This window comes from Gavia stellata, chromosome 5 (genome assembly GCF_030936135.1).
Source record: "Gavia stellata isolate bGavSte3 chromosome 5, bGavSte3.hap2, whole genome shotgun sequence".
Taxonomy (NCBI): domain Eukaryota; kingdom Metazoa; phylum Chordata; class Aves; order Gaviiformes; family Gaviidae; genus Gavia; species Gavia stellata.
Window position 1 is genome coordinate 13,429,060 of NC_082598.1, and position 20,979 is coordinate 13,450,038.

The 20,979-nt window shown below is 41.7% G+C and overlaps 1 protein-coding gene across 1 annotated transcript in view; it reads right to left on the reverse strand.

Moving 5' to 3' along the window:
• The window catches only part of KIAA0232 (KIAA0232 ortholog), a 68,897-nt gene extending 57,534 nt beyond the window's left edge, over window positions 1–11,363 (reverse strand). The window contains exon 1 of the mRNA XM_059817420.1: window positions 11,353–11,363. The gene's annotated coding sequence lies outside the window, so the exon portion shown is untranslated. The remainder of the gene's footprint in view (window positions 1–11,352) is intronic.
• Between the last annotated feature and the right edge of the window lie 9,616 nt (window positions 11,364–20,979).

Consider the following 20,979-nt stretch of genomic DNA (forward strand, 5'->3'; position numbering starts at 1 on the left):
TCCCAGTTCAGACAATTTCTGCCACAAAGCTTCCGAAGCATTGCTGTGCCATCAGAAACACAGATTAAAACACCTGGCTGGAATCAAGTAAGGACCACTAAAGTGGTCAGAAGCATAAAAACAGCTCTGTGAATTAACTTTTAGATATACATAGAACTTCCTTTTTTAAGAAGTATTATCAGAAACGCAAGAGTGATACAATCTCATTTGTAATGGATATATGTTTTACAGTTGACTGATATCTAACGAGGCTGGGCTTATGCTACAGTTCTAGTGTAACACAGTCAAGTCAGAGAACCCAAAGAGGGGACAGAAACCAGTCTGTGGGCGTTACTGCAGGATGTTTTTTCTTGTAAATCTGCAAGCTTATTTTCGTAACACTTACCCAAATGAAAATCTGAAGCTGCTAATCCTGTACAAAAGCTTAATGGAATTACTCAAAGGATTCAAGAGCTATCATATAAGCCTCATTTACTTAGGTTAGGAAAGAAAAAGAACAGAGAAATAACCAAGATGACACCAGGGGAATCACCAGCACAGTTCTGTAGGATTCTGCACTGGGACCTGCATTGCTTAACAGATTTGTAAGTAATCTGGGAGATGGGATGGGTGACACAGTTAACGAGCTACTAAACGACAGCAAGCTATCAGGGATAGCGAATACAAAATAACTGAAGAAATGCAGAAGAACCTTATGAAACTGGACTGGGCAATAAAAAGGCTAACAAAATTCAGCATAGATAAACTTAAAATGAGACAGAGGAGGAATAATAACCTCATGCTATTAATACATGGAACAATGAGTTGTGAGCTATTAATCCCAGGATCTCTTTCCTAAGTAGTATGTAGATATTTCAGGAAACCATAAGCTCAAACCCAGCAACAGTCAAAAGAGCAAATCACAGAACAAAACTGAAGTTATCTTTGTGTCACTGAATTAATGTTTTGTATGCATATTGTACATAACATGCAACCCTGGTCCTGTCATATCAAAGAACACGTGGCTCTCTATGGATAAAGACTAACTCTTCAATGTTTTGGGGTTTTTTTAATAGAAAGTACCAATGAGTTAGTAAGAGCTATGTACAAAACTTCACACAACAGGTACCAGGAATTCCTTGCCAAAAGATACTGAGGACTTAAAAAAAAAAAAATAAAAATTAGATGGGCTTCAAAGGAAATTGAACAAGAAAGATCCCTTGAGAGTTTCCAATGAGACAAACCACATCAGGCTCAGGAAATCCCCTAGACTGAACGTAGCGTGAGGCTGAGGGAGTATTCAGGAGAGGTATCACATATACTCTCCCTGTTCTTTTTCGTCCCTAACAGCTCACTTACAGATGCTGTTGCAGACAAGTACTGGATTTGACAAAGCCTTTGTCTGAACCAGTACAGCTGTTCTTATAAAACATTCATGTTCACCATAATACAAGAACAACACTTCAGAAAACAGTAGCTGGAGGAGTTCAATTAGCTGATCCACTCACAGGGCTGCACATTATTAACATATATGAACTTTGTTACAAGATGTCAGAACGTCAATCCTGTCAGACAGCAAAAACTGAGCTATGGGAAACAACTGCAGAATTAGCAGGTGAAGCACCTGCACTAGGGATTCAGCTGCATATTCAAGACCCCAAATTCTCAGTAATCTGAATATTCTCCACTTCCTCAAAACAAACATGTAATATAAGCTGGAAAATGTACAGTTTGTAAGTTAGAAAAAAAGGCAAGATGGAAAGAGGAAAAAGCATAACCTAGCATCTGTGATGACAGATACAAACACTGTGATGAACAGTCACAGCATACAATATCCACCACATACCAAAACTTCATCACTTTATAGAATTATAAGAAGGTCTGAAAGTGGCTTCACAAACAAACCCTTTTGAAAGGGTTGCTATTACATATAGCAGACCTGTAAGAAGCATCTCTACATAGTGGACACCTAGGAGGTAGTTCTTCACTACATGCAGTGTGACTTAAAAATTTAATTAATACGTTCTAATAGTTGGCAAGTTTTGCAGATCATGGTTCAATAACTGTCTTGATAATTTAGTAAGCAAATTTTACCTTCAAGACAGAAGTACTGTTATTTCACAGCATCACTCAGGAAACTGTTTCAGGAGATCAAGACTCAATATTAAAGATGTATTAAAAAAATCAAAAGAAAGCACTTCATTATGCAACACATAGCCACCACTTCCATTTCAATAAACATAAGGGAGCCTAGAGCATTTCTGACAAAATAAAACCTGACAAATAAAGCTTCTGGTACCACAGTTTGTTGTGCAGTTGTACCAGATTAAGTGTAAGTACAGCACACCTGTAACCTGCATCCCTCCCAACCCAAAGCATTACGTCTCCAAAAATGTCAGCATTAGTTTTAAGAACGGCTTACAACTGTTAAAAACACCTTCAGACATTGATCAGATTTAATAAACTGAAAGATATTTATACGCTGTCTGAATCTAGAGGAATGAAATACTGCTTCACTAATTTCAAATGTCCAGCTGTCAGTAACAATGGCAACATTTACATTATTTAAGAATTTGTCCAAACAAGGTTATTGAGTTACCAATACAGTCCTAACAATTCCATTCTATTCTTAAAAGAATGATGAACATAAGCTGCCATGAGAAATTTTCTTCCAGTTTAGTTTGTTACTGTCCAGACTGGATTTTTAACTAAGTTTCAAGCTTGCTCAGAACTGGTGTTTGAAGTACATTTTACTCCTTTGTTTAAATGAGACTACTCTTTTTTTTTTAAATCCTATCTGAAAAAAAGAAAAATGTACACATATCACATAACTTAGAAATATGGTAATTTTTTTGTAAGTTTAAAAACACAAATCAGCATCTAATGACAAGGAATTTAAGTAAATATTTTTCATACTAGAAATGAACTTAAAACAACGCTGCATATAACTGACAAAATTTGAAGTAATTACTACTATTGCCAGCATAAGTACCAGTTTGTAAAAATCAGAAGTGATGTTTTTTATACCAGCAGTAACTAACTTTTAAGAGAACGACAGCAGCAGCAGAATCTTGACAGAGAAACCTGTCTGGCTGACAACTCAAAGGCTAGTTAGCACAACAAAAACTGCACCACAACTCCATACTGTCACCAAGAGAGGATGTTCTACTGCCTCCCCCATCGTCCCTTCCTGGCATTCTCACCCTTTTGTCCTGGTACTTAACTCATCTACTGTGTGGTTGCAGGGACAAACTGGATCAGTTTGTTCTAAATGGAAAGAAATTATTTTTGGTGAGCCAGTCTTCAAAAAACACACGTAAGTGATCAACTCACCCTGTTGCCACAAAATTTCTACGTCTGGCACAAGAAAGGAAGTGGGATTGCCCCTTTCAGCAGCGGCCCACTGTTAGATCCACTTACATATAACAAGAAAATATTAGGAGGGCAGAGCTCAGAAACTACATTTTAGCTAATTCAGATGCAAGCCTTTCAGACCACCATGACTCTGGAACATGAAATGTGGAAGCCAATCCAGGTACTTCAACAGATATGATATTAACTTCCAACATTTTTACAGAAATTCCCTACTGACCCATGCAACTGTACCCCGTACTTAGATCATTCAGCAGATTCAGCCTCAAAACAAACAGAACCCCACTGCAACAGTAGCCTGGAGATGACGAAGAAATTACTGGTTGCTTCAAGTTTGGTAAGAGAGAAGCAAGTGTTGCACTGTAACTAGCCTAGAATATTAGGGATCACCCAAGTGTGGAGAACCCAAGAGAAACAGTGAGTGCTAATGCAGAAGGCAGCACATGTACACGTCAAAAACGTAGACGTTGCCTCAGCTCATACTTTACAGTACTCCCCAACCATCGGTGTAATTTCAGTATCACCAACATCTGTTACATTTCTTATTACCATTGAAGACATTGGTATGACTTAAGTTTTTCAATTTAAAATTGCAGATCTTACCAGCATACCAGAGCAAAGCCAGTGACAAACATCTCGCTCTCTCCCGTTTAGCTCAAGTCTATTACACACAGGGATTGCCTGGATGGACTGCTACAGCACGTGAGAGGTCCTGCGGAGAAGCTGTAACTGAGCCTAGCTGTAACTTCAAGGAGAAGAGTTAGTCTTTTTTGTTCAGTCCCATGAGAATCTTCACAGGGACACTATTTATCAAAAGCTGTATCTTTTACTACACACACAAGCAACAGACCACACATCGTTGATTACCATCATCATACCTCAGTAACTCTTTCTCAGGTTTAAGGAAACATAAATGGAGCTAATAAGAACCAAAACCAAATATAACTAAGATCACAAAGGATGCACACATTTTAAGCTCACTGAGACATTTATCTTTAGGACTACTGGCATGTAAAATCTGTAAGCTTTCTACTACTTGTATCTTGCTGCATCTACTAGCCTTTCTATCACCTAGAATATATGCAGGGCTTAACAACGCAACAGAGGATGCCATCAAGTAACGGAAAGATCAGATATATGCTCTTGACTATTTTGATCACTCTCCTTCCCGCCCTCCTCATGTCTTCAATTTACCAAACTTTTAGAGCAGTTCAAACTACCTAACAGCTATTTGCCTGTGTTTGAACTCCCTTCCCAAGCAGGATGGTAATAGCTCAGAGGCGCAAGTACCAAGTTACCTGTGCGTCCATTAAAACAGACTTGCCTCCAGTTTCATAACGTCTCAGTGTGTAGACACAGACACCAGTGTGCCCCAACAGGTGTTACCAGCCTCCTCCACGGCACAGGCAGCCACCAGAAGGAATCACCCCCAGGCCACCAGTGGGGCCACCCTGATAAAATGTTCAGTGCTCTTCACATCAGCTGGAACGCTACTGCAGCGCCAAGTAGCCCAGTGGCCACCCTTTCAGTGCAACTATATAGCACTTACTCCAATCAATATACAATTTATTCTTAGGCATACATTGCATCTTTCAGTTGGGGAGGGAAAAGGAGAATGAATTATGAATTCCAAAGATCCAACAACCACTGCCCATTTAAAGGCTATGGTATTTCTCCAGCTATTTATACTTCCGAAGTTAATAATCCAGCTGTATACAAACATCTAACTAGTTAATGACCACACTACCCATTTTACTTCACTTTGTCAACTTCTTTAATTTGTATGAAGGTCTTCTCTGAATGCTTACTATTAAAGTTTTCTATACTCGGTCTGCAATTCAAGGAGTTAATTACTACCTTTTTGAAGAGCTTAAAAGAGCCTCATGAAGGGTTTAAAAACAAATATAACTATTGCCTAACTATATAGTCTTTTCAACTGCTCTTTTCATAGAAAAAAGTTATAAATTCAGTTGGAAGTCATATACAATGTTTTTATTAATAACTGCGCAAAAATGTACAGTATGTGTCAGCCACAAGAGGCTCAGTAATTGCAAAGAGTTCTGACCAGTTGAATTTGCAAGCTCTATGACTTAACCAGCAGAGAAGATATTGACTTTGCAGGAAAGAAAATATGGCAGACCTACAAAGGAAATTGTTTCAAATGCTTTTCTCCTGCACTTCTACTACCTCTAATTTTTAAACCAAAATGTTAGTAAATTAAATTATATATATTGATGAAATTGAGATCAGAAGTAGGAGATACTGCAATTTTGAACAGAGTAACAATCCACATGAAAGAATATATATTTGAGCATTTGAGTGCATTTGCATAGGCATTTTTTGTTCAGTTTATGTTGTAAGACTGTCAGGTAAACAACTTTTTCTTCTTCTTCTTCTGTAAAAACAGTGGTGATATCTGTTGCCATAATCTCCGCTTTTATGATTAAGTATGTTGCTTACAAATGCTATTGCTTATCTAAAAAAAAAAGCTTACAAACTGAACAGGTTAATAGGGCAGGTTAATATTGCTCTTAAAAGAACAAATTTGCTGTTTGCTACTTCAAGTGACAGCTGGAAATCTTAATTTTACTAAAATGCAAAAAATATTTAACTATCACCACCAGAAAACCTCTTACAAAAACAGCAGGTCAGCATTATATTACTTGTCTTCAAGGAAGTTACTGCACTGTTAACCAAGGCATTTCTTTCACAACTCAAGAACAAAGTTACTAAAAACTGGAACTCTGAGGTTTCTCTCAAGCTGGTAAGATATCCTGTTCAGAGAAGCTGGTGAAAAGTGATCTATATAAATATGAAAATTAAGCTAATATCTGGACTTACAGAAACCTTTTAAAACTCTTCTGTCACCCCACACAATTCAACATGACTTCCAGCAAAGCAGCTATAAAAACTTCAATAAAACAAGAACTCCTATAGGTAATTCTGTTTCACTGTTAAGTGTAATAGTCAAATAAGCAGCAGAGTGAAGTTGTACTCCAGAAGACAGAAAAGGAGAATAGGAAGTCACTTAACAGCAACTTTTAGCTAATTAGTAACAGTCATTAGCTCAAAATCTTCAGCCAGCAGACTTAAAATATCATGAAACAGTAAAAGTTTTTCCTGAAGTTTCATAAGTAAAGTTATCAATCAGACAAATCACTGAAAGCTGGCTCCATTTCTTTCAAGATACTCCAGGGTCCTAAATTCAATGCAGTGTTTTACTGTTGCATTCCCATTCAGCCACGGAGTCTTCAAATTTGTTTCAAGTTTGTAACAACAGATTACAGTGTCACAAGGATTTAGTGAGATTAATTACTCATCCAATGGCAGCAATACGCATTACTGATTTCTTCGTTAGTGATACTTCAAGCAGCCTTTTTTCTTTAGTCTAATAAAACACTTTATTTTCTTAAAAAGCACATATGACACATGCTAAATGACCAAAATAATTTCCTTAATCACTCTATGTGTGTTTTAGAACATTTTCCCACTTTACTGTTGAAGATTATCTCAATCTAAGTCCTGACTAAGCTAACGCTAACTGCAATAACCTTGCAGAGTATATCTTGCAACTCAGCTCTGCTGTTCTGATGTTAAAACTATACAATCTTATGAAAACTTGCTTTATTTTTTCTGGCCTTCAGCTACCCCTAGTCCTTACTCTCTTATCTCTCTCTCTACTTTCTTCCACAGTCTATATATATGCAAAGCCTCTTCTGCAATGCAACTATGGCTCCCTTCAGAATTCTTCTATAGCCAAGCTAGTTCACCTAACCAAACTATAAAAACAACAAAACCCCCACAGTCACAGAATTTAATAACATAAAATGCATAACAGCTCCTCCTTTCCATACAGCATCTTAAACACAGGCACATTAAGATGAAACAATTTGCTTGAATTCACTCAGTGACAGAGCTGATAGAAAACTGCAGGTCTCTTCAATCCTAATCCAGCATTCTATCCAGCAGACCTTGTTCCTTATATAAATGTAATAGTAACTAGGAGAAAATTTTTCAAAGTTACAAAAAGAACACAAAACTATTCAGATTTCATCCCTGTTACAATTTATTTTTATTTATTAACAAATTTTTTGCGCAGAGTATAAATTTTCGCATGCAATCCTTTCTAGCATAAGGCCTAGAAAGTTACAGACAACAGTAAAATTAGCATGGACCGCATATTTGAAACTTCCTCCTCGATACAGTAGAAAAGAGAAATTTTAACATTCCCCAAATAATATTAAAAATTAAAATTGTTACAGCAAGCCTGAGCACAGTCTATGCAGAAACTTAGCAAGATATAATTCACTTATTACATATAATATCACAACAGTGAAAAATTAATTTAAATCCTTTATAATTAAAATTTCTACACTACTGCCTTAGAAATAAATCTCTTGGAAAGACAGATTCCAAAGTGGACGTACAGAAGCTAAGTTATAAACAGAATCTAGATGATACAGAAATAATCAATGAATAGTTTTATGCAGGTAAATCCAAACACTTGCATGTGAAATTATAAAGGAAATAGCAGATTAAAAATTAAAAATATTCAGTACCTTCCAATAAAGCTAGAGAAATAACTTCTAGTAAGAAGTCTGTGAAAGAATAATCTTTGTACTAAATGTTCAAACCACTCAACACTTCCCCCCACCCCACCAACCACCACCGTGGCCCAATAAAATACACATTCAATCCCTCAGCATCAATTATAAATGCACCCAACCACCTTTTGGGAAAAGTAGAACAAAATGCTTTTTAGTAAAAATATTATAACTAGCTCATCTAGATATTTTTCTACTAAAACACTCTGACAACCCTTCAGTCACCTGGTGTTTCTGCCTTGAAAAACCTGATGAATTATTTCCAAATTGTGAAAAAACATACTTTTCCCTCTTATCAGCCAATTTTATTTTTGTCTGTATATTGAAATGCAACTGAGCATTCAAATATTCATTTGAACATTTTTATTTTGTATCATGAAATTGACCTTACTCAGAAAAAATTCTTGGGACAGGGTTGGGGAGGATGGACACAACACAACAACTCGTTTCTATAATTACATTTACAAATTACCTAACCAGCCTGTCACTGTTCTTGGACTAAAACAAAGGACTCCAATCTCAGTTCCACAATACAGAAGAAAATATCCCAATAAACAGAGCATATTAAATAGCTTCTAGAAGATCATTTGTATTCCAAGCTCCACTGGCAGTGCAGATAACTAGAATAGTTCCTGCTACCTCTCTCAGACTACAGGAATTCTGGGTCTTGCTGTCTTCATCACATTCTGCTTTCCCAGACATTGATACTCATCTTATTATAGTAAGAAGTTATCACTTTTAGTTATTAGCTATTGGTTGTTAGTACCATTATAAAATTTTAGGGGCTTCACGTTATCAGTCCATCAGTCAGGTATGAAACCTATGCTATAAATGCATGTCTTAAGAAAAGAGAGAAGAAAACCAAGCTGCAATGGAATAACAAGAAATAAGGGTCTTTTACTCTCACAAACTACAGAAAAACCCAGATTAAAAAAAAAAAAAACAACAAAACTCACATTTGTTATTTTGAACACATTAACATTTAGATGGCTTTAAAGGAAGTATTTAACACATACTACTTTCAACATCCATCATTATGAATTTTGTATGCTGCTTTACGCAAAGCTTAAAGAAGCAGCAAACTGACAGATGATTTTGCTAGGATTCTAGCTAAATAGATAGAAAGTCTATTCTGACTCTACAGCACTATACCTAAAAACCAATAAAATTTCACAGAAAATTCACCCATGCTAAGTATAAAACCAACCTCTTGGCTTCCTTCATTCCCCCCATTCACCTAGAAACAAGATTCTCAGGAAGGACCAAGAATTAACTTATGAGCAGTATCTAGATCTTCCTCTGTCCCTATTCCTGCTAGAATGCACAGCAAACGAGCAAAGGAGAATGCTGACATCATTTTACCCCTATGGAATTTCTCTTACTTGGAAGAATACCGAATAGCAACAACAACAAAAGCAGCGGGGAATGCAGGCTATGAAATCAGCATATTCAGATAGCAAGAGAAGTTTGAGGCCTTCAATTTTTCCTCTTGGGTGACATATAAATCTGTTTGCCCCTTCCTTTCCTTCCGATTCCCCTGCTGATGAGCAGAAAAGCTAGAGGGTCAGGTATCCAATACAAATTTGAAGAATCTGTAGTCTCAAAGCATCATTACCCCTATGGTGCACAAAACAAATGAACTGATAAAGTTCTGTGACTGAACGCGTGGGAATATCTGCTAAGCAGAATATGGCGGGGATATAAATTGCTGATGCTTTCAATGGATTGTATAAATCAGGATTTCCCCTGTAATTCTTAGTCCTTGAAAATGAGGAACATTATCAATATACAGTGTAGGACTAATTTTATTCGTTACCTACATCCCCTCTTGTATCTCAATGATCAAAACAGAAGATTTTGATACCTATATGGTACGCTTTACTGATTGGAAGGGAGGGGTTATACACTACCATTTTAGCATACCCCTACCGACAAGAAACAGCAGATGGAGGATTAGTACAAAATAAAATCTGTACAGTTACATGTCAAGTAACAATCAAGTTCCATGTCATTTACTTTTATAAGGCGTATTTTTGTCTTGAACAATAAAGAAAAATGCCAATTTCAGACTCCCATGGATTGTGAGAAGCCCGCAACACTTGGATTTTAAGCACTGCAGTGAAGTAGTTTGTTTTACACAGTTATCTACTGAATCATCACGAGCTCACGTTTCACAGCGAAGAAACCAAATTTGAACTGCAATTCCCACCTCATCCCAGGAACACAGAAGTAATATACGGTGTGCAACAGAAGTGTAAAACCCTAAACATTTAAAGGGGTTTGCATGAGGAAAATCAACTACCCATACCACAGCATCTCTGATCCCAGGCCATTAAACTACAACCCAAATTACTTATATACAGAAAACACTGGAATATAGGAATGCCTTTTCTTTGAAAGGACAAGCAAATCGTACTATTTTCACCCTTCAGATCAGTATCAGGTACTGCAATGAGTAATTAAAACAAAGACAAAACAGAAAAAAGCACCACACTTTCGCTTTCCCCAAAGTTTCATACTACGACTTAATAAATGTATACTTTTAATCGAGACGACACGAGGAAAAGATGGAAATGAGTTTGCTGGAATGAAGTGTCAGTTTGTGTCACTTCTGCATTCAGCTGTAACCTTCGCCAAACCTTGTGTGTGTGTCCCCCCCCCCCCCCGCCCACTGCCTACGAGAGGCTGCGGCCCTGCCGGGCCCGCCCAGGCGTCGCGCAGCTCCGAGCGGCCATAGGACGCGGCTCCCATCAGTCTCCTATCAGCCCAGCTCCTCCTCCCGAAACAGCAGCACCCCCAGCCTTTCTATCGGCCTTTTGCCTTCAATAGGCCCCTAAAGGACAATGCTATTGGGAAGGAAAAAGAAAAAAAAAAAAGCAGGGGAGCGAGTCCCACCAGATCGGCCCCCAGGGTAACGCCGTCGCGCCGCAGCTAAGCCCGCGGCGGCTGCCATCTACCCCAACCCGAGGCATTTAGCCCCGACTCCCAGCTCCTCCTAACCGGTCTGCGCTTTGTACCATCACGCACAGGATGAAAGGTCACGGCGTGAGCCGTACCCGCACACCAGCCAGGCCTGGCAGTAGCCCGGGGCGGGGTGGGGGGGGGCGTGTTGCGGAAAGCCCTGTCACTTCAACCTGACGGTCAGGCAGGGCAGGGAAGGGGCTGCCCGGCTCAGGCTCTCGCTACCCCGACCCGAAGCGCCGCGTCCTCCGGTCTTCCCGTCCACCGCGCCGGGTGACATCGGCGCAGGCCGGCACCGACGACTGGTGGGTGCTGGGTGCCGCCTTCCTCTCCCTCCTCCTCTCCTCCCGGCCGTGACCCGGCCCGAAGGCACGGGAGCCCCGGCTCTCGCTCCAGGCCGGCGCCTCCCTCCCGCCCCCCGGCACAAGCCGCTCACCTGACGCTGGGACCCCAGGGGCCGGGCCGGGATGGAGGAGCGCGGGGAGGGCGCAGCTCCCAGGCAGGCGCTCGGACCGGGGCACCCCGGCCGGGCCCCCGGCCCCGCCCCCGAGCCCTGCCTCGCCGCCGGCCTGCAGCCAGCCCCCCCGCCCGGCCCCTCGCGCTCCCTGTCACCCCCTCCCCGGCCCCTCTCCTCCCGTCGCCGCGCTTCCTCCCCTCTCCCCCCGGCCTCCCCGGCACGCTCCCGCCGCGCTGCGGCAGGCGCAGCCGAGAAGCGGGACGCGCCGTCCCGGGAAACCGTCCTCCCAGCGCCGGCCAGGCCCGGCCCCGCAACTCCTCCTCTTCCCGGGCTCTTAGCGGAGAGGGGAGGGGAGAGGAGAGCGGGCCGGCGCGGGCCTCCTCGGCCGGGCCTCAAGCCGCCGGCCCGGCGCTCCCCGGGGGCCGAGCCCGCCCGTCCCTTAGCGCAGCGGCGGGAAGGGCGGGGGGGGGGGGGGCGGCCCGGCGCCTCCCGGCTCCGTCCTCCCGTTGCCACAGGGAGGGCGGCTGCCGCCCTCCCTCCAGACCTGCTCCTCCCTCTGCTCCCCGGGCCCGCGGCGGGTATTTACCTGCCGTGGCGGCGCAGAGCGGGGCCCTGGGGCCTCTGGCAGCCGGAGGAGGCGGCGGACTCCGTCCCGCTGCTGCCGTCCCCGAGTGAGGCGGGCGGGACGGAGCCGGGACCTGCCCTGGGAGGCGTTACGTAAACCGGCGGCGGCAGCGGCGGCTCCCAGCGCCACGGGGAGGGAGGGGGGCCGGCCGCTCCGTCACCCGGCAACAGGACTCAGCGCTCCGGCGGACCGCGCCGCAGGCTCCTCCCCGTATCCTTCCGCCCAGAGGGCGGCCCGGATCCCGCCGCCCAGGAGCGCGGGCCGGGCTGAGGGGCCGCGGCGGGGTGCCTGCGCGCGCGCAGCGGGGCGGCGAGGCGCGCGCCGAGCTCTGCGGCGGGCGAGCTGCGGCGGGGGGGCGGGCCCCTCCGTCCCCGTCCAGTAGTGCCCGGGCGCCAGCGAGCCGGCTCCATAGCGGGCCGCCGCGCAGGAAGGGCGGGGGGAGAGGAGGGGAAGTATCCCTTTGCCCTGGTTGTACAGCCTCGGCCCGGCCCCGCCCGCCGGGAGAGCGCCGCGCTGTCCGCCGGGCGCCTGAGGAGAAGAGGGGCGGGCGAGGCGTTTGAAAGTCACTGGCCGGCCGGCGGGGAGCGCGCCTCCGGGGGCCGCCTCAGCGGCCGGCCGGGGAGCGGCACCGCCCCTCGTGCCTCGGAGTAGCCGTCACCCGGGCGGGGAGGCGGGCGGCGGCCCCTCGCCTCGGCTCGGCTCGGCTCGCCTTCAGCAAGCTGCCGGCGGGAGCCACCCTCGCCCCCCCGGGAGGGCTGGCTGCGTGGTAGCGACGGAGAGGGAAACACCCAGGGCCGGGGCAGGAATGCGAAGGAGGAAATGGGGGATAATGATGGAGTGTGGCGGTGTTTGTTATGTGAGGTCCTTTTGAAATCCTTAACGACTCTGAGGGCAAGGTTAGCAAATAAAGTGTATTTTGCTGCTAAATGAAAGCCCGTCTGGAAGGAAAGTCGTCTTTTAGAAGATTGATGCCATTGAAAGTCGGGTTTAGTAGGTGAGCTCCTCAGGAGCCGGGAAAATCTTACTCCAACTGATTAAATACCAGCTTAATCAGAACTGTTTACACAACCGCAGAGTAATGAAAGACCAACATTTTTAGCACAGTAGCATGGGTGAAAATGGGCCGCTGTAGGACTGAAAATACGACAGAGACGACACACCAACGTACTAATTAAGCTGCTTAATTGGGAAAATAGTAATGCCCTTTTCAGGTGTACACTAGCACCTCACATTTCTCAAATACATGAACGCATATAGGTTTATGGGAAGTCGGTAATACATAAGATGTCAAAGTAAGTCTTCTGTCTGCATGTAATCCTAAGGGTTTCCTTCCTTCTATTGACAGCTAAATGTGTGGCTCCTAGAGTTCCAAAATGCGATGTGTCATCCATGTTGGCTAACACGGTTTCTTTTGTGCAAACAGTATCTTCAGTCACTGGAAGCAAGCTCATCTTTGAAAAGATGATCCCCCACACCCCAGATGTAGTCCCATTTAGGCTTTTCGACGAGTTAAGCCTGTATATAAAAATACATCTCATAAGAAACATGAACATGAGCCAGGATAGTAACCACTGTCTCCCAGCCTATATACTCATTTCTGATACAGGAGCAGCATTATTCTTATTTTTGTTTTAGCAAAAGGGTTTGCCTTTTTTGGACATCCTTGGCGCCTAATTTAGTCATAAGTTTGATTTAGACTGGCCAAAAAGCCTAAGTATTTGAAGTTCAATATGCAGGATTGTGTAGCTACGTGAGCTACTGACGTTCTCTTAAACGCTGCCGAGGCAGTAATTGATGTCATATGAACGTGGAGTTAATCAGTTCAGCTTCCTCCAAACCTTGAAGGAGTGTTATGGGAAAGCTCTAAAGAGAAAATAGTGCTTTAAACCCCGTGATAGTAGGACAGTGTAGTTCTCTGAACTATTTAATTACTGTTTAAGTTATTTCCATGTTATGAAAAGCTGAAACTGAAAAGCTTTGGGGGAAAAATCATGCTGACTGTTTTCTGCTGAGTCATTCCACTGGTTTATCAGAAGCATTTCACCAACACTGTAATATGACTCGCGCCAATCACAATCAAATCTCCTTTTGTTCATGAGGTCAGAATCTGAATTCCCCTTTTCAAGGTAGAAATAAAATACAGTAAAATGTGGGACACCTGGGATTTGTCTGTAGTAACAATTGGCACCAATTTAAATCAATCTCCATTCAGTCTTTGAATGTATTCTCAATGTATTAGTAATGTATATCACCAATACGAATCCACTTACCTTATTTCACCCTTTTTATATTTTTTTTTCTCTGAAAGCTCTGTAGAAGGGACAGATGCTCAGAACATTGGTGTTCTCCAAATGGAGCAAGTCAGAGCGTGCAGGCCAGTGACAGGTTATTCTGAATATTCACGTAGTTGCTGCGTGACATTTCAAATTGACAGTTGTGGTTTTGTGGTCAGATCTCAGGAATCCCAACAGTGGAATTTTTTGTTTGCTTGTTGGTTTTTGTTGGGTTTTATTTTCCTAACAGCCAACCCAGTTCTGGTCTCCCTTTGGCAAGCATTTCAGAAACAGCTGGTACATGACCATATGCTGCGCTGGCACTGCTGTGAGCTTATTTCCCACTTGTCCTCCTGGTCAATCAGAGCTGCTCCATGTGCTGAAGGACAGCTGGTCCCTTGGCATGTGAAGCAGCTAATGAACTTTTTCTCCAAAAAGCCATAGGGATAGAGCATGCTAACTCTGATCAGTGGCTTTTCCTTTCTGAACGGCTATCAAAGATGGAAGTTCTGTATGGGAACTCTTTGTTGCCCCTGTGTGACAACCTACACACAGTGAGAACAACTAGGTGGGTGTGCATTGTAGGTGACAGCACTTGTTTGCAAAATCAAGGCTAAATGATCTGTGTTGAAAAGAATGCTAAACCGCATCTGAGTGACTTGACAGATTTGTACTTTTAGCTGTCAGCCTCAGCAAGTACCACTGTTTCCCTTTTTCGTTCTGACCCCTGCTGGAAAGGGTCTCCAATAAATTTCTAAAAAATGTATCCATTTCACCATATAATGTTTTTTCCTATTAAGGAACATACTGAAGGAGAAATTTCACAGCAGTTCTGTATTACATAGCCACAGCTTGTAAGCATTTTACTGTCAGCCATCCATCTTACTTCCTTAAAATTAGTCAGTTTATAATATTCCCTAAAATTTCCTGCTATGTGCAATAAAAAACACCTGATTTTCCCTGAGCAGGGGTTCTGTATCAGTTAACTTTGAAAGTCATGATAACCAATCATTAGACAGTCCTCTATTGTTCACACTTCATAAACTGTTCGTATGAAATGCTTGATAGAAACAATCTGCCCATTCAGCGTTTTAGAAATGGAGATAGAGCAACATTCATGGAGGAATAAATGTAGTTTAAGAACAAAAAAGATCATCTAAGTGTGCAGAATATAAATACATACGTAAATTCATAGATATTTTTAAGATCCAGAAAATGGACGGACCTTAATGTAAGGTGAAGCAGGGAATATCCAACAGATACATGATGCGTTTTATTGGTATCTTGATGTACAGCTTCAGAAGTATACAATTAGCTCTTTGAAACTACTTTGCTTAATTGCATGAAGGCTTGCATAATTTTTTTACTACTTTTCACGGTCCATTTCAGGTTTTGAGCAAAGACTCATGCAAAACGTTCACACCTCCCAGAAGTAATAACGAGGTTCAAATGACACATTCAAAAGGCATTCCTCAGCACTAGGTCAGGTTTCAGATTCCTTTTTACTGATCCCTCTTCCCTAATAATATCCCTGCACAGTGAAAAAGCAAGCTGTAGATACCCACAGCATCAGAGGGCCACTTTGCTGTCAGCATCAAGGACCTCATCCACCACAGTGAATGGAAAGTAACATTAAATTTTAGTAGGATCTGCATTAGGCCACAGTTTGACCTTTTTCCTTTCAGACTTCTCTGTAACAGGTTTCAATATTATTAATAGGAACAGGCTAGCATGGTGAGTTTGGAAGATCTGAGTCACCTGAAAAAATCAGTTATATAATTGAAAGTAAAATAATTTTCTGTTTAATACAACTGCATCACTATAACCTCAAAATATATTTTTGCTTTCTTTGAACACAAACTGCGCATAGGAAACTGTCACAGAAATTACATGTCAGGCAGTGCTGTTCTGTGATAAGAATGTCTGGGTTTGGTGTTGGCATTTCTTTGGGACTCTACGTTTTTTTTAAAGTTATTCTGCTTCGGTGTACTCTTGCCCTTTTTCATCCTGTGGCATTAACAATTGCGAAACCCTAGTAATACCTTGAGAAACCTTTGGGAAGTCCAAAATAATACATGAACAGGAGTCTGTCTCAACATGCTGCTGTGTGTGTAAAACAGACCACCTGAAGTCTACCGTAAGAAATACTCAGAGAAGATGTGGAAGAACCACGATAATTGCCTACACCACTTTGGACAAACAGCCAAGCAGTACAAAAGATAAAGAAAACGAAAGCTTTATTCTACATGATGAATGCGAAAGTCCAAGTACCTAGATACAGTATTTGAAACAATAAACCAAGGAACAGCTTTCAGTAGTGGTGTAATGAAAAGACTATAGAAAGTACAGTGTTATAAAAATGAAATAATTTCCACAAGTCATAAAATACAAGGCAATTATTATATGCGATTGCATTTTAAGGACGGTTAGTCACCATAAAATATACCAATGTCTCAAAATCTGATCTTTTTTTTTGGTAATGCGTATGTAGAAGAATTTGATGTCATAATGAGGTACTAATTTAATTGCATTATATTTGTTGCTACATCAGCTATTGTCAAGTCATTAAGTTAATTACATGTTAAGTTCTAAACTAGATGAAACACATTATGACATCTGTTTTTTCCTATTTACTACAGCATTCCAGAATTACCATGTTGGAAATGTCTGAGGTTTTGGCAGCTTGCTGTCTTACAAATAGTTCATGAATACAATTAACCATCCTTGAGTAGCCTGCAGCATCAGCATCCAATCCTTGTCTTACTCATCAGAAATACAATTATTGTTCCACACTAATTCCACCAAACATTTTTTTCCGGATATTGGCCATATTCTCAGTCAGTGAAAATGCTGAAAACAGAGTGGATCACATTATACTAGCTGACAATCTGGCCACAGATTTTGGAATGGATATACTAAAAGAGTCATTCCATCTTTATTAATGATCTATATGAAAGGAAAAGTGAAATAAACACATGAAAATGTATCGAGTTCTTAAAGTAACTGCATCAAAGGTATTATTCTTTTCATCCAATGCATCAGCATTTTTTTAACATGATATTCTGTTGCAGACCCTAGTAAAATAAAAGATCCTTTGTGTATTAATGGCTTATTGTCCCGGCACTTTGACATTATGTTTTGACTGATCAAAAAAGCTTTCTTATCTGATCCCATGGTAAAAGCAACAAAGCAAAAATAGTGCAAAAGTCAAGTTTGACAAAAGCAGCATTTGAAAAAGGGTATTGAATCCCAACAAAAACCTTACCGTTTTCATCTTAGAAAAAAATTGTTTCAAAATACGTGCTGAGATCTAGTACCTGCATTTCCAAACCTTTAACTACACTGAGGAGAGATTTCCAGCTTGTGTGATTGACTACAGGGCTGTCAGCCTGAAATAGAAAAAAATGAGCAGCACAAGAGAAGGAAAGGATATTTTTCTGTCAAGAAGTAGCTAATATTTCAATACTTTGCAGCTACACTGATAGGCTCTCTGAAGTATCTTTCATTATATTTTGGCTTGTAATTCTAAATGAATGATATTTAGACGTTCATTTGAAGAGTTACTCACTGGAACTTGTTAATGGGAAGAAAAGTATCTGACTTTCCAAGGCCAATTTATGTATATATATTATAAAGGTGTTTTCTGTCAAGGCAGCTGTCTCTGTTGAAACGAAAACTACTTGTTCTCTAGTTTCATCGGGATTTTGTGTTGTTATCATAGAATCATAGAATGGTTTGGGTTGGAAGGGGCCTTCAAGATCATCTAATTCCAACCCCATTGCCATGGGCAGGGACACCCTCCACTAGACCAGGTTGCTCAAAGGCCCGTCCAACCTGTCCTTGAACACTTCCAGGGTTGGGGCGTCTACAACTTCTCTGGGCAACCTGTTCCAGTGCCTCACCACCCTCATGGTGAAGAATTTCTTCCTAATACCTAATCTAAATCTACCCTCTTTCAGTTTAAAAACTTTTAAAACAGTTTGATGTGTCTTTTGAGTTTGATACTATTTCAGTATCAACTCCCAAGAGACAAAAAAACCAGACATAACTTTAATTGGCTGAATGAAAATTGCTCTCTTGATGTTAAAAACCCTACCTATTTCAGCAGTTGAAGAGGTCATGAAACAAAGGAATGGTTAAATGTCTAGACCCAGACAGCTTTTCCAGGTGTAGGGAAGACAGAGGTCATTTCCCCTAAGAAAGCGACATTTTTTTTTTCTCTGAGGCTGATTGTAGGTCCAGACAGAGCTAAATCATGAACCTACTGTGATTAGATAACACAAGGAGAAGGCACTATAGACCAAACTAATGCAGTGGTGGTGTATCAGAGGAGAATATTAGATGCCATGTTTGGGCCACAACTACAGATCACAGGGAGTATAATCCTACGAGATGGATTACTTGGACTTCATTTGTTAAAGGGGTAAAATGAATGCAGTATCATTAAATTAAAGATTCCTAAATGTCAATGTCAATATTCATAGCGATGAGTAAGAATTGGCAGCCAGGGCATTGCTTTCTGGCTTGTTGCAATACTTTGATTTTACAGATTTTTATTCATGGGAGCATTCTTTCAGAGACGCATGTGCTTCTGTACCTTGAACAGTACTTCATTGCAAAGTTTTTCAGGTAGGAAATTAAATCCTTAAGAAACAAGCTGAAAACTCCATGCTTCACTGTTATGCATAAAATTGATTTCCATATCTAGAATTGAAGCATTGCTGTGCCAGAAAATATTATGGCAATATTTCTTACACAGTCAATGAAAAACTATAAGCCCCTGAAAAAGGGATTCAGGGCACCTGTATGAGGCACTGGCTTCTCTGCCCCAACTGCCTTGGGCTACCAGCTGATCCAGGACTCCTGTATGCTGAAATGGAGAAGTACTTAGAGCTTATCAGTGGAAAGCACTATTGAAAAACATCTGAAAAGTCAGCAGGTTTGGCTTTGCCAGAAATAACTCTGGACACCAAGGCATTTTACAAGTAAGTAGGGGCTGTGAGGGGCACGCTTTCTTCTCTCCTCACTCTCTGAAACCAGTGTGGCTGCATCCAGGTTTCCTATCAGGGATGGTTCTTGGCATGTGCTGTCTCCAAATGATGCTAGGCAGTTGTTACTGGCCAACTGTGCTAACAGTTAAGTACTATGTAGTCCTGTGTTCAAGTCCATGCCTTGGTCTTGGTTTATATGCCACTGTAAACATAACTTCAGAGTTCAAAATACTGTTTTGTGTCTTGGGAGAAGGCAGCTACCAGTGGAGGATGTAGCTGTGGCAGCCCTGTGCACAGTAATCTGTTGACTTATGCATCTGTCTTGGAAGACGAAAATGTTTCTTCTAGGATCTTTTCAGTCTTGAGTAAGCTGAACCCACTGATTCTGATTTTCCAAAGGAATGAGCAAATGGTAGAATGCCCTAGGATACAGGCCACTCTCCATCTCTCTTGTTGCAACTAGGTTATTGTTCAGAAAGGAAAGGCAGAACCAAGAAGAATGTAAAACCAGACGCAAACTTCCTATATCTTGTTGCTGAAGAGACTCCTGTGAAATGAAAAGTCTTGGAATTCAAGCTCTATTTCCATTTATATGTATGCAGTTTACCCAACTCTGTAAAGCAAAATGTAAATACTATCTCTATCTCACAAGTGAGTTACTGAGAGTTAAGAGGAGGGAGGATATGGACCTCATCCTAAGCTATTCTCCAGACTGCTGGTTAGAGCAGTCTTCTGGAAGAGCTCTCTCCACAGGCGGAATAAAAGTGCTAATGTCAGCTGGGAGTACTAAATGGATTTTCAGCTAAATTCAGTGCTATTCATGGATGCTACGTGTGGGAATGGGCTCTTTGGGGATGAGTTTAGGCACTTCTTTCTCAATTTCAGCTTTTAAGAGTTCAATTTGGGATACTTTTAAGTATGTGTGTGGGTCTTTCTAGAAAATTTTGCAGTCTGATGTGGAAACTAGTAAATTTTAAGCTCTTCCATGGATAATAGGTGACCTGAATAGCTCTCTTCAGATTTTAGGCACCATGCAGACTGGAGCTGTTACAAAGCTGGTAGAAGGACCAATGAGCAGAGATAGATTCTTATAACTGAAATGGGTTATTTGCTCTCTCATCTTCAAGACATGCACATTTGGAAAAGTAAAGAAGGCAACTTCCCTGCTTACAGTCACCCAACTTTTGAATGAGGGCGTAAATTCCCATAGTGTGGATTCAGCTCCTTAAGATATTTGGTACATTTTCTGTGTGTCTGCAGTATTTCTCCTGTGAATGAGGTTAACCATTTATATGATACTAGTCTTCATGTTCCTTGTTTCATAGATTTACCACCAACTGTCTGGTAATATATCGTGCAGTGAAAGTGAGGCATTCAGCTGCAGTTTCTTTTTAGCAAACTTATTAACTGACTTTTATAGACCGTCACTACTTGTCGTTATTTGTGACAAGGGAGTTTTGAAAACTTACACGAGCTAGTGGTAGAAAGAAGTACTTCTAATGTACATTAAAAGTACTCCACCATTTGTTTTATGAAGACAACCTTAGCAATAGCTCATCTGAAATTTAATAACTGCCTGGTTTCACTGCTCTTAGTGGTCTTATCCAAAGTCAATGACAAGTGCTTACATTTTTCTGTGATTGGCCTCAGATTTTGAGTGTGTGATTGTTTGCATCAACTATTCTGCTTTCTATAGTTACATGAGATGATAACAAGC